The following is a 14,514-nucleotide window of genomic DNA, read 5'->3' on the forward strand; positions in this document are numbered from 1 at the left end:
TTTTGAGTAACAAGGTTAGAACATCCATCCAAAATAAAATTTAAAAGGGCAAATAAGGGACGAATGTTCTAATGAAATTATCCAAAATAACATCGTTCACATATAATAAGATCATGAACCAATAAAGGCCTAATTCAAAGAAAATTCATAAACCAACCCCACCATTTTTCTAAAAACACAAATGTGATGCATCTTAAGATTTTCAATTTTATAAAATAATCCAAAAACAGAGATGATTGCAATTAGATTTGGGTTGAATAATACAATTTTGCTTGATTTAGAGGTAAAACCTAATTGTTGTCACACCATGTGCTAAGATAGGCCATCTAGAACATGAGCCTTTCTATATATATCATTCATTTCGCTTGGTGCAATAAATTCCGGCGACCTATGTTGTTTTCAACCGAAGGTTTAGGGTTACACTTTTCCATTAATTAATTTATTTTAGTGATACAATTTTGTACATGTGTCAAAACTATAGAGAACTTGGTTTATTTATAAATTTGTTTTCTAAACAAACACATAAATAAAATTAAGAAATGCCCTACTTTTCCACTACTATTGTTCAAAGTGAATGGAATATCATTATGTATTGGATACAAATGAATAAGTTGGTTGCTTAAGTGGAATGATAGTAATATTTACCTTTACTTGTAATTGGAAGGATGTAGGTTGGAATCTCGTGGCTAGCGAGTTTGATGTTTATTCGTTTCATCATCCATTGGTTTAAAAAAAAAGTAGTATTATATTTCCAACAAAAGTTTAGGTTTCGCTTTTAAAAAAAGAAGCTAATGTGAATCCTTATCATCCCCAACGAAGATGTCAAATTTTAAACAGAAATTTTAAATTTGACATCTGCTGTGACAGTTTAACATCTTTTAAAGTTTTGCTCTCCACCCGATATCTCAAATTTTAAACATAAAATAAAAAATCATCTTTATTTCAATTGTATTGGTAATGAAAGGAAATGAGCTAAAATGTATAAAAATATTTTAACATTACATTGGTAATGAAAGAAAATGAAAAGGCAATGTTTTAAACTAATAAAAAATTAATAAAAAACATTTAATAATTAATTAAAAAATATTTGAAGTTTCTTTTATGTCAATCTATGCCATGCCATATATGATTGGTATTTCGGTTGCGAATCCACGTCATGCTACATAAGAATTGACATTTCGGTTTAAAAACACTAGTTTTGTCTTCATGTGGACTTTTGACATCTCCTTTAAAGATGTTCTTACAAACAAGGCATAAAATGGATTTCCTAAGACAAAATGAGGAGTGAAATTAAAAAGTAATTGGACCAATATGAAAATCTATTTTTAAACGTCTTATATATGTATTACATGGGTCATTGCATTAAGTAACATTAATCTAAATAAAAATCATGTATGATCCACATCAATAATTAAATCTAATTATTCATAAAAGAAACAAATTTTCAACCAATTTACCAAAACAATTAGATATTTAATTTGAATAAGTTATGAAGAATTTACCTTGAAATTTGAAAGATTAAATTAAACAGTGGTCAGAATGATCGCTGGAATGGGGTGGTAGGAGTTTGGATGTTAGGGTTAGAGTTTGGTGGGGTTAAGATTTGAGAATTGGAATTGGAATTGAGTTTGGGTGTGCTGCAGCTTGTGGGTCTGCTTTTTTGTTTTAATAAAGTGACTTGGACCAAAAAACATCGTTTTGGCCAAGTAATATTTGAAAAAAATAAAATAATAATAATAATAATAATAATGACAACTCCTCTTTAAGGCGTTTTATCAAGAATTTGAAGTGCATGTGTGAAGGGCAACTCCAACCTTCAAATAAACTGTATTTAAGTTATCCATAAATGTTCATCGAAGTTCGTAGAGTTAGCTAACCCCATTGACCCTTAATGGTTCCCCTCTGGATTTACAATATATACACCATTGTACACCATATGACCCTAATTACAAGGTTAAATATAGCTACGCTAAATATAGATTGATGGAAACATATATAACATTGTAGTTAGGGTCATGATGGTGTAGCTATATACACCATTTTACACCATCATGACCCTAATGACCCATTTAAGAGTAATACCCAAACACCCTTTTTCCATTAATTAAAAAGCAAATTCTCACGGACTCGCATACATAGATATGTGGCAAGAGATTAATCTATATCATTGAACCAAACACATGTGGCAAGAGATTAATCTATATCATTGAACCAGACATGCATGTGGTTCAATATTTTAGAAAAAGTACGAACCAAGATATTATCTACTAAAGGAGTAGGGGAGTGCGCTAAGCTTTACAATGAGCTAGTAATAATATGGTTCAAATTCGCCTTGGGTGAGAATCGAACCTAAGACCTCTCACTTACAATTGAAAAGGAATACCACTGACTTCTCACTTACAATTGAAGAGGAATACCACTAGACTGTAGTACTAAACCCTATTACAAAGCAGTATTAAAGCAGAATAATGACTATACCATCATGAGCAACCTCTTACATGTCAGCTTTTGCCAGAAGTCCTCGTCGTTATTAGAGCTCTGCCCCTAAATATTGGAGGGAGAAAAAAAACAAAAGTGAGTGAGCCTATAAAATAAAATTTTGAAAACCTTTTAAAAAATGTACGACTCCTCGCTATAAAACAAGTATATAGTTTTCAAAGTAGTATAATACTAATATGTAGTAAGATACTCTGCAGCACAAGTACGTCAAATGATATAGGGTACAACTACGATAAGTATCTCATCATTAAATCTTAATCATTGTCACATAAGAAATCAACATTCATCAACAAATGATGGCACACAAGTAACGTAGTATTGTCCTCACCGTCACTTTATGGCTTTATCACCTTTTAGGTGTCAACCGGTACAACTCGATTCGAGTGTCTAGTAGACATTTGAGTATGAATCAGTCAGTTAGACATTCAAATAAACTTTAAAATGCTAATAAATTGAAACAAAATCATGCAATAACAATAGTGAGGACAATAGTGTAAAAATTAATGACACAAAGCACTGAACTTTTTACAAAATTTAAAACGTTTTCTTCCTTCGGGTTGGTACTTTCTGCAGCCTATAACAAAATTATATGGTCTGCCTTCGGACGAGTCTCTGATTATACAACTTTAGGTAACTTCTGCATCGTTTCATCTAAATTATTTATTCTATATTTCGGAAAATTTATAGAGAAAAGATGAGTGGAGCAAAAGCAATTGATGTATTTTCTTGGAACGAAAGGAATAATCTAATATTCAGGAACATAAAACCCCATCCTGCAGAAGTTTCAATGCAAGCGGCGTTGGTGGGGAAAGAGTCTGTCCAAGCTAATCAAAAGTCGAAAAGATCAGACTTGAATAAAAGAAGCACAATCATTAAATGGATTCCGCCTAAACCAAATTTTTTGAAAATCAATTTTGATGAGTCTGTAATTAAATGTATATTAGTTGTGCTTAGTGCGTGATTTAAAAAGGCCTATCGTATGCGCGTTACAGCATGCGAAGAGGTTAGCAATTAATAAACGAAAACTTTTTACTCTTTATTTTACTCACGAACAGTTTCAGTCTCAACTTTTACAAAACTACAAAGCAAAGGTATTACCCAACAAAAAAAAAAAAAAAAAAAAAACCACAAAGCAAAGGTTCCTTCTTGACATCTTCCTTTCCTTTCCACCCCTTTGTTTTCTGGATCGAAAATTTTGAGCTACTTTAGGCATCTCTCGTCCATACTAGTTGTTAGGTGTGGACTTGTAGTTATGGTTTTGAAATACAGACCTGCTCCACTAAAGTTTTCATTTTGAGAATTTAAGAACATCAACTACAAAATTACATTAGTTTAGATCGAAATTTTAAAATATTCGACAACTTAATAAAGTAAGGCCAATTTAAAGTTCATGAACCATTAGAAAACTCATTTTCTTGTTTTATTTTATTAAGTTGTCCAATTTTTAAGCCTTTTGGATAGAAACTAATAATCTTGTGGTTAATATGCATTTGATTCTCACAAATCCTCAAAATAAGAACCTTAGGAGAGCATGACTTTTTTGAAGAATGATTAATTAGGCATTATAAGCCTGACTGCGTAATGGTAAATAACATATTTATACTTTCCATTATAGTTTGTTTGGGAAATGGATTCTCTCCGGATCCCTTCCTCCTAATCCACCAAATCAGGGAATCTGTGCCATTGAAATTTGATCAAACGGCTGAAATTATTATAACTTTTAAAGTAAGCTTCTGTTTGTAGCCATTAGATAAATTTTCAATGGTATGGATTCTCTGATTTGGTGGACTAAGAGAAGGGGATCCGGAGAGGATCCCTTTCCATTTGTTTGTACCATACTTGACAAATCCCTAAACTACCAAGCACTGGTCAACTTTATACCTTCAAGGACCCATTGAGGGGTTCATGTTGAGACACCCTTGCCGAAGCACAAGGTTTTCCTCCACTTAAGAGACCAATCACAGCACGACACGTGTCAACGTCAAAATAAAGCTCTTAGAGTCCCACATCGACCGCAGACTAAAGCCGGAGACTCTCCTCAACTATAAAAGAAGACCTCCTCCTGCAATTAAGGATGAATGTCATTATTGTACTTAAACTCTTCATTGAAACCCACTAATGATGATTATGCTTGAATCTATGTATTTGTATAAACTCTTCACTAGTAATGAGAACTCCCCTACCCTGTGAACGTAGCCAAACTTAGGATGAACCACATACATCTTGTGTTTGCCTCCCTATCTCTATCTCTTTACATATTATCATCACTAGATGATCGAAGCAACCAAGCAAATGTCAAAAAGTCAACACTTCAACACAGTTTAATAAACACAATAATACTATAAGTGAGATTGTCCTTATAACTAAAATGAAAATTTTATTGACGAAAAAAAGTGAGGTAATAATTTGAGATTAAATAAGTTTTGAATTTAGTTTCCACCGATGTCGTGCTAGTGTACCCTACTTTACTGGAAATTAAGTACAAGTTTTTTTTTTTTTTTTTTTTGAAATAATATCTTTACAAATTAATAAAACATTCATTGTTGACCAAAACCTATTAAGTTACCAGTTTAATACTCTAATTAAAACAGAACATGAATAAGAAATATGGGGCTGAAATGTAATTTTACACAACTAAAATTTACTTTTTTCACATACATGTAATCCTAACATATCTCTAATTAAAAAAAAATATCTCACACAATTTATGTGTGCCCACATGCTAGTTGTTGTTTAAAATCGCCGTACAAATAGCATGTGATATACAAGAGATAAATGGGAACCCAAACGTGCATTTGTTGGAGCCAAATTTGCGCAAACTGTGCCGTGACAAGTGTGACGAGTCACCTCCCAAATTATAAAGCAATGACAAAAGTGAATAAAACGTGCGTATTTTGAGTCACGCTATAAAACCAACCCTGCCCCCCTCGCCTAACTTGGAGTGAGGTTATTTACGGGCCAACATACTAAAAGTGAAGTGGTGCTCTACTTCCCAATTTATGGTACCATTTTCCATGTAGTGTCACCTCCATTAGGAGAAGTTCAACTTGTATTCAATCGTCTACAAAATTATGGACATGTTAGCTGTTCGACTCAAAGTTTCGGAAGTAAATTTTCTTCCCTCCAAATCTACTCCCCTCCTCGTTTTTCCTCTTACTTTCTTTTTATCTTTTTGTCTTTATAAAAAAATCAATACAAGATGTTTACTTAATTTAATCCTAAGATTTCAAATAGGAGAGAACTGGAGGGAAAGGAAGATGGGAGACGAGATATAATGGATCTAAGTTTCAGAATTGGTCATGCCGACATGTTTACGACATTTACATATATGTTTTTGTACATCTCTTTATTATGGTTGTTTACTAAAGTCATTGTAACGTAAGGCTTGTAAGCTAGCCTCTAGGATTAGTCCAAATAATAAGAGTGGGTAAGGAGATGAGTAAGGATTAAATTCAATAAGTTCAGGGTCGCTTATGTTAAACTATATTATACTATCCAATAAATAAATAAATCTAATATTTGAATTATATAATTTTACTAGAGACACCATCCATAGATGGTGGTAGTTGATCAAATAACTGCAATATTTAGTTGCTCATGTTAAACTATACTAGCATAGGGTTAGTCCAAATAATAAGAGTGGGTAAGGAGATGAGTAAGGATTAAATTCAATAAGTTGAGGGTCGCTTATGTTAAACTATACTAGCATATGGGAACACACAAAGTGTGATAATTTTTTTTTATTTTTGTTTTTGAAATAGAAGAAGAGAGGAAGAGATTGATAGACAATATGAGAGTAGGAATTTATTTTTATTTTTATTGCTCATGTGCATATGACGATATTAGGCAAAGTGTCGATATAGGCAAACTAAAACATAAACAATAGTTATCAACACTTTAAAAAAAGTACACAAATCAAAATGATCCAATATTCTTTTTCTTTTCTAATTTTGAAAAACAATGTTATAATTATTTCTCTTGAAATCCTAATTCGCCAAATACTTAAAAGAACAATAATTGGTTATTCAAAAAAAGAGCAAGAGTTCCTACTCAAAATTATTCGTTACCGATTCATATAACTTCGTGGTAATGATCGGAACCATTCATATTACAAATCACTCTATAAAGATAAGATCTGAAAAAATATTTAAAACTAAGGTATTTAGTCATCGAATTGTATAAAAAAATAGACATAATTAGTAAAAGCATTACAAACTTACTTTTAATTTATTTTTTTGCAGAGGTGACCTTTACCAAGTGATTATAATACGAATAGTTCTCATCATAAATATGAAACTCTATGATTCGAGAGATTTTTCAATGTGACCGGTACACGGGGTGATACAACAAGTGTCACTATACAAATAGTGATATATATGTGTTAAAAAGTTAATAACTTGAAAAATAAAAATTTTCACAACATCTATAAAAATACATAGTATATCACTTGTATTCCGATCACAATAAAAATTTCTCCTATAATTCAACAAGAAGAATTTTGAAGAAAAATTTGCATTCACCTTTGAACAGCTATGAGCTAAAGAGCAATAAAAATCAAACCGAACCGAAAAAGGGGTTACACCGTACTACGGTGGTCCAAACGCGAGAGAGGCGGTGAAGGGGAATGGAAAAATGTTTGACTGACGCGTGAAGCTGTAGGAAATCCGGCTTACCATTTTCTCGCAGTAAAGTAAATGACGGTGGGTCCCATCCCCACAACCACAAGGTGTCTCCTTATTAGCTTACAACAAATCCAAGCTGTGGGCCCGTCCTTTCTCTGCCTCCTATCCCTTAGCAGTTCGGGCACTCCCCTAATCCTCCTCCATCCTGACCCCTAACCCACAGACCAGACCTCGTCATGTCTTTCTCTTACATCCCAAATTTACCCCTAACCTTTTTTTTCTTTTTTTTTTAAAATCCATTTTTTCGCTAAAGTCACCGGAAAATCTTAATTACCTTTCTCACGGCCCCAATGGCGCTTACGAACCTCAGGCGGAATTAAATTACGGTTTGCGGAATTCAACTGAGTATTCAATCCAGTTAAGGATCTTTATGGGGGGGGGGGTGACTGCTTTTAATGGACGAATTAGGTGTTGCCACGTGGATGTGAGAGGTCAGTTAGGAGACACGTGGGTCTCTCAGGTAAATGCCAACATGCGCAAGCTTTTTTTACGGTTTCTGAAAATTTGGTTACGTCCTAATCCCCGCACGGGGTTTGCGTGACTCTGGATAGGTGGGGATGGAAATAGCGCGTCATATTTATTGTTCTAAATTTTTAATATGTCATTTATTATTAAAGTGTAATAATATTTTTTTTATTTATAAGTAAGAAGTTTTAAATTCGATTATCATCAAAGACGAATTTGAAAATTAATAAAAGTAAATTGAAAGTAATAATATATAATGTGAACGATGGAGATAAGTCCAAGTAAAAAACCATTCAATCATTCCTAAATGGTGTGACGAGAACAAACAAATGGAAAGAAAGAAAGACGACCACTATGACTTGTGATAGTGATGGCCTCGATGTGTTTGGAAAAGAACGGTACCTAATCTTTAGTTAATTAATCAAATTTTTAAGATGAGATTACAAGGAGATAAACATGAACAACAAATAATTAAAAATTAAATGAAACCTCGTTCATATCCCCTCTCTTTTTGGTGGGTGGCCTGGTGGGAAAAGGACCGTGTCACGTAGATTTGATAAAATTCTATGCCATGGACCCTACATGCATGCCCTTCTTTGTTCTTGTGATATTTAATTATTTTTGGCCATGTGTTGCAAGTGTATATGGCAATGTCAAAAGAGCTTTCTAATATCCAACCAAACCTAGTAATTTTTTCCTTTAATTAGGGGTTTTTCTAATTTTAGTAAATGTCATAAGTGCTTTCAAATACATAGAGAATAGTCAAAGTTTTAAGAAATACTTTAGTGCTTCTAATGAAAGCATTTTTTATGCACCACCATCTAAATCCAACGATGGACTTAGAATTTTGTTTTTGTGAGAATTGACGTTAGTAGTAAGTCCTATTAAACACTGTGTAGGCTTCTCTAATGATCAAATAGATACAAAGCCTTTAGCTTTTTTGATTTTTCAATTTGTGCGACGCACTCATAAGTAATTATCAATTGTCAATGTAAATAATGAGTCCACGATACATAATACGCTCGCACTCCCTACTGCTAGCGCGCACAACTCAGTCATGTACAACACTTATGCTGTTCATATTCAACCTTTGATATTATGGTGCAGAAGTGATCGTGGCGTTTTTGTCTTGGTCGCCCTAGACACCATTCTCTCACTTGGAGGGTCTAAGTCAATGGCCGAAATATTGCAAATGTTATCATGTCATTCAAGAACTGCCCTTCTGCTTGTCCGAAGACTCTGAACATAAAGTGGGAAAATTAAACATTCGGGGAATTTTGGAGATTTATAAACGCTTTTTGATTAAAATGATTTTTGGAATTGTCATAATTTTTCATTTTGATTATTAAGATTGAAAATCAATAGAAGGAGTTATTGAGTTTGTTTATTATCAATTATTTTGGTTATTCAATAAAAAAATCTCTATGAAATTAAAGGTATTTTGTTCGATCAATCCCTCCCCTTGCTTTCCATTAATGAAGATTTTTCACAAAATGATTCATGGTGGATAAATTCAGAACCACTTCTATCGATTTTCATCATCACGAGAAGTAATTATGCCAGTTTCAAGAACTATATCAGCTAAAAAGCCGATTTATAAATAAAAGAAACAAAAAGGATAGCCTTGGACGAAAGCCAACGTATAAAAATCACCGGCTATGAAAGGAGGCAGCTAGGGAGGCATCCTATGCATTCTACCTCCTCCAACCAAGGAACAAACTAGGGTTTGATGGGTTTGCAGGCATATTTTTTGTTATCATTAACCCTTAAATCCCATTATTTTATGAATGGTCTGTGATTAATTATATATAATCACCAGTCACAAAAGGATTCCAACTAATTAAATACGCACTAACAATAAGAAGAAAAATAAACCATAAATTAGAGCTCGACAGCTAAAAGATGTGCTGGTAAGATACCATCATTGTTGAGTACTAAATTTGAAGCAAATAATTATTTAACATATCCATCAGATGCATGGTTTTTTTAATCATATAGGGTCCAATCCTTCTCAAATTTCAATTTTTAAGGAGGGCGGTTTGTTCATTAATTGCTGTCTTTCGTGCATGAAAAATTTGTTTATTAATTTTTGCTCATAAAATAATATGCAGATAGAGATTTGAACTGTCAACTTGAGATTATTAAATTAATTATAATTTAATTAATATAAAAAACAAGGTGCAGGAGGCCCAATAATCCTCGAAGTGGCACGTTTCTGGCGTGATTAGTTGTTAATTAAGCATCAATAGTCTCATATTTCTTGCTTGCATGTGCGGCTGAGACAATTCAAACTCATAAGGATAAAATAAAAAATAAAATGAATAGTATTATAATTGACGTTTTAGTATAAAAGTGTGGTTTTTCATTAAAGTGAACAGTACTGTAAGTGTTTCGTTAAAGTTTCCAATAATCTATTAGACTTTTTGATCTGTATTTATAGTTTCTTTTCAGATCACTCTAATTCTATATAGCTGTTTCCTTGTATAGTGCCAAAAAAAAAAAGTAAATAAATAAATTTGAAGGAAAGTTTGAAGAAATCAAATTATTTTTAACAAGGATTTGTTATGTACACACATAAACATTAGACTTGGACCTATTAAAAATATCAAAAACTAATTTGACATGTATCGATGCATGGGAAAATTCAAACGGGACCTTTAATAATACTTTACTAGCATATGGTCACACAAAGTGTGTGTGGAATTTTTTTATTTTTGTTTTTGAAATAGAAGGAGAGTGGAAGAGAGTGATAGAGAATGTGAGAGTGAGAATTTTTTTTAATTTTTTAATTAGAGATATATTAGGATTACATGTAGGTGAGACTTTGAAAAAAAAAATTTGGTTTTGTGAAATTACATTTCTACCCATATTTCTTATTCATGTTATATTTTAATTAGAGTGTTAAACTTGTAATTTCATAGAATTTTGGTTGACAATGAGTGCTTTATTAATAAGTAGAGATTAGTGCTTGCAACTACAATTTAGTTGTTGACTTTGCAGCAAAGAATACACGAAAAACCAACCTTTAAATGAAACTTCAATGTTGTATTTTTTTGAAGGTCTTGTTCACTTGGTATCATAAAAATAAACGGATTGTTAATTATTTAGTAATGCATATTTTTGTAGCTTTCTTTACTTATTATGTAATCATATTTGCAATATTGATAATTAGCGTGGATTTTAAATTTGTTTTAATTTTAGTTATTGCTTTTTAACATCAATATATTGAAATTATTTTTAGAAGATCATCTTAAAAAGGCCCTTTATAAATTTACAATAAAATTTCTGAAATCTCAGAGATAGCTCTTGCTACCTGCAATACGTGCGCGTGCGCGCGTGCTTGGAAAATCTTACAAAGAAGAGTAAAAAAAAAAACACTAAAAAGCAAAAGTAATTTTGTTTCTTGTTTTCCAACATAGTATATATAATAGTGTATATTTATACCCTTTGTGTTGAAATTAAACAGGGATTATTCTTCATAGTTTATGAAATGGAGTGAGGGCCAGGGCAGGGCAGGGCCTTGTCAAAGAAGGCATAAAATTTGCAGGCTTTTTGTTTGTTCATATTTGAAGTGATAAACGTGCATGCCTAACCCTTTCTACTTTCTACTTTCTGCAGGGGGAGCATACAGCCATATATTCTTTTTTTACCCTAAAATACAAAAACCCTAATCAAGTTAATTTGCATGCTTTCGTACGTCTACCAAATCACTTCGGCTTCTAACAATGATGATATTAATTTTATAAAGTAATAGTGATATAAGTTGATAGCCAGCTTTTAACCGCAGTTGTGCTTGTTGCTAAAACAGTTTATCCGTCTTTTACATTCGAATTCAGTAAAGTAGAGGATTTTAAATGCAGTTTATCATCGATATTTATTAATTTTCTTACATCTCATTAATATAAGGTGAAATTTGTGGGGCTTTTGAGGAGAAAATTCTTACGATAAAAAGTGTATGTAAATCAATAGAAGTAGTCCCTAAGTTTTTCCACTGTCATAATTCTTATGATTTTTGGAATTATCATAATTCTTCATTTTGATTATTAAGATTGAAAATCAATAGAAGTAGTCCCTAAGTTTTTCCACTATCATAATTCTACTTCCCTAAGTTTTTCCACTGTCATAATTCTTATGATTTTTGGAATTGTCATAATTCTTTATTTTGATTGTTAAGATTGAAAATCAATAGAAGTAGTCCCTAAGTTTTTCCACTATCATAATTCTTATGATTTTTGGAATTGTCATAATTCTTCATTTTGATTATTAAGATTGAAAATCAATAGAAGTAGTCCCTAAGTTTTTCCACTGTCATAATTCTTATGATTTTTGGAATTGTCATAATTCTTCATTTTGATTGTTAAGATTGAAAATCAATAGAAGTAGTTTCTAAGTTTTTCCATTGTCAATCATTTTGGTTATTCAATAAAAAAATCTCCGTGAAATTAAAGGTATTTTGTCCGATCAATCCCTTCCCATGCTTTTCCATTAGTGAAGATTTTTCACAAAATGATTCACGGTGGATAAATTCAAAACCACTTCTATCGATTTTCAACATGAGAAGTAATTATGCCAGTTTCAAGAATTGTGTCAGCTAAAAAGCCGATGTATAAATAAAAGAAACAAAAAGGAAGGCCTTTGACGAAAGCCAACATATAAAAATCACCGGCTATGAAAGCAGGCAGCCAGGGAGGCATCCTATGCATTCTACCTCCTCCAACCAAGGAAGAAACTAGGGTTTGATGGGTTTGTAGGCATATTTTTTGTTATCATTAACCCTTAAATCCCGTTATTTTATGAACGGTCTGTGATTAATTATATATAATCACCAGTCACACAAAGATTCCAACTAATTAAATACGCATTAACAATAAGAAGAAAAATAAACCATAATTTAGAGCTCGACAGCTTCAAGATGTGCTGGTAAGATACCATCATTGTTGAGTACTAAATTTGAAGCAAATAATTATTTAACATATCCATCAGATGCATAATTTGGTTTTTTTAATCATATAGGTTCCAATCCTTCTCAAATTTCAATCTTTAAGGAGGGCAGTTTGTTCATAAATTGCCGTCTTTCGTGCATGAAAAATTTGTTTATTAATTTTTGCTCATAAAATAATATGCAGATAGAAATTTGAACTGTCAACTTGAGATTATTAAATTAATTATAATTTAATTAATATAAAAAACAAGGTGCAGGAGGCCCAATAATCCTCGAAGTGGCACGTTTCTGGCGTGATTAGTTGTTAATTAAGCATCAATATTCTCATATTTCTTGCTTGCATGTACGGCTGAGACAATTCAAACTTAAGTTGTTCAAAGAATAAATTTTAGGTATAATCTTAAGCAAAACTAATGAAAAGGGTTTGAAAATTTTGAGTTTTAACCATAAGAACAAAATAAAGGGTAGAGTGAATAATATTATGATTGACTTTTTAGTGTAAAAATGTGATTTTTCGTTAAAGTGAACAGTACTGTGAGTTTTTCGTTAAAGTTCCCAATAATCTATTAGACTTTTTGATCTGTATTTATAGTTTCCTTTCAGATCACTCTAATTCTATATAGTTGTTTCCTTGTATGCCAAAAAAAAAAAAGAGTAAATAATTAAATTTGAAGGCAAGTTTGAAGAAATCAAATTATTTTTAACAATGATTTGTTACGTACACACATAAACATTAGACTTCGACCTATTAAAAATATCAAAAACTAATTTGACATGTATCGATGCATGGGAAAATTCAAATGGGACCTTTAATAATCCTTTATTATCATATGGGTACACATAAAGTGTGTGTGAATTTTTTTTATTTTTGTTTTTGAAATAGAAGGAGAGTGGAAGAGAGTTATAGAGAATGTGAGAGTGGGAATATTTTTTTTTGAATTAGAGATATATTAGGATTATATGTAGGTGAGACTTTGAAAAAAAAACAAAAAATATTTGGTTGTGTGAAATTACATTTCTGCCCATATTTCTTATTCATGTTATATTTTAATTAGAGGGTTAAACTTATAATTTCATATGATTTTGGTTGATAATGAGTGTTTGATTAATTAGTAGAGATTAGTGCTTACAACTACAATTTAATTGTTGACTTTGCAGCAAAGAATAAACCAAAAACCATCTTTAAATGAAACTTCAATGTTGTATTTTTTTGAAGGTTGTGTTCACTTGGTATCATAAAAATAAACTGATTGTTGATTATTTAGTAATGCATATTTTTGTAGCTTTCTTTACTTATTATGTAATCATATTTGCAATATTGATAATTAGCGTGGATTTTAAATTTGTTTTAGTTTTAGTTATTGCTTTTTAACATAAATATATTAAAATTATTTTTAGAAGACCATCTTAAAAAGGCCCCTTATAAATTTACAATAAAATTTCTGAAATCTCAGAGAAAGCTCTAGCTACCTGCAATACGCACGTCTATATATATATATATATATAAATAAATAAATGTGCTTGGAAAATCTTAGCAAGAAAAGTAAAAAGAAAACACTAAAAAGCAAAAGTAATTTTGTTTCTTGTTTTCCAACATAGTATATATAATAGTGTATATTTATACCCTTGGTGTTGAAATTAAACATGGATTATTCTTCATATTTTATGAAATGGAGTGAGGGCCAGGGCAGGGCAGGGCCTTGTCAAAGAAAGCATAAAATTTGCAGGCTTTTTGTTTGTTCATATTTGAAGTGTTAAACGTGCATGCCTAACCCTTTCTACTTTCTACTTTCTGCAGGGGGAGCATACAGCCATATTTTCTTAATTTACCCTAAAATACAAAACCCTAATCAAGTTAATTTGCATGCTTTCGTACGTCTACCATATCACGTCGGCTTCTAACAATGATGATATTAATTTTATAAA

This window comes from Pyrus communis, chromosome 14 (genome assembly GCF_041283825.1).
Source record: "Pyrus communis isolate YQ-2024b chromosome 14, ASM4128382v1, whole genome shotgun sequence".
Lineage (NCBI taxonomy): Eukaryota > Viridiplantae > Streptophyta > Magnoliopsida > Rosales > Rosaceae > Pyrus > Pyrus communis.